The sequence below is a fragment of the Marmota marmota genome, unplaced genomic scaffold (genome assembly GCF_001458135.2).
Source record: "Marmota marmota marmota unplaced genomic scaffold, marMar, whole genome shotgun sequence".
NCBI lineage: Eukaryota > Metazoa > Chordata > Mammalia > Rodentia > Sciuridae > Marmota > Marmota marmota.
In genome coordinates, this window is record NW_026004731.1 from 841,159 (window position 1) to 841,482 (window position 324).

Genomic DNA, 324 nt, shown 5'->3' on the forward strand with positions numbered 1-324 from the left:
ATATGTGTATAAGAGACAGTATATATATATATATATATATATATATATATCACATTTTCTTTATCCATTCCCTTCTTAATTCATTCATCTTTTTTTTAATAGGTCTAATTATTTATACAGGACAATAGAATGCATTTTGACACATCATACATAAAAGGAGTATAACTTCTCATTCTTCTGCTTTTACATTATGTACAGTTACACTGGTTGTGTAATCATATATATACATACAGTCATAATGTCATATTTATTCTATATTTTTATCCTCATGCCCCCTCCCCTTTATTCACTCTTCTCTGTCTAATCAAAAGTGCCTCTATGCTT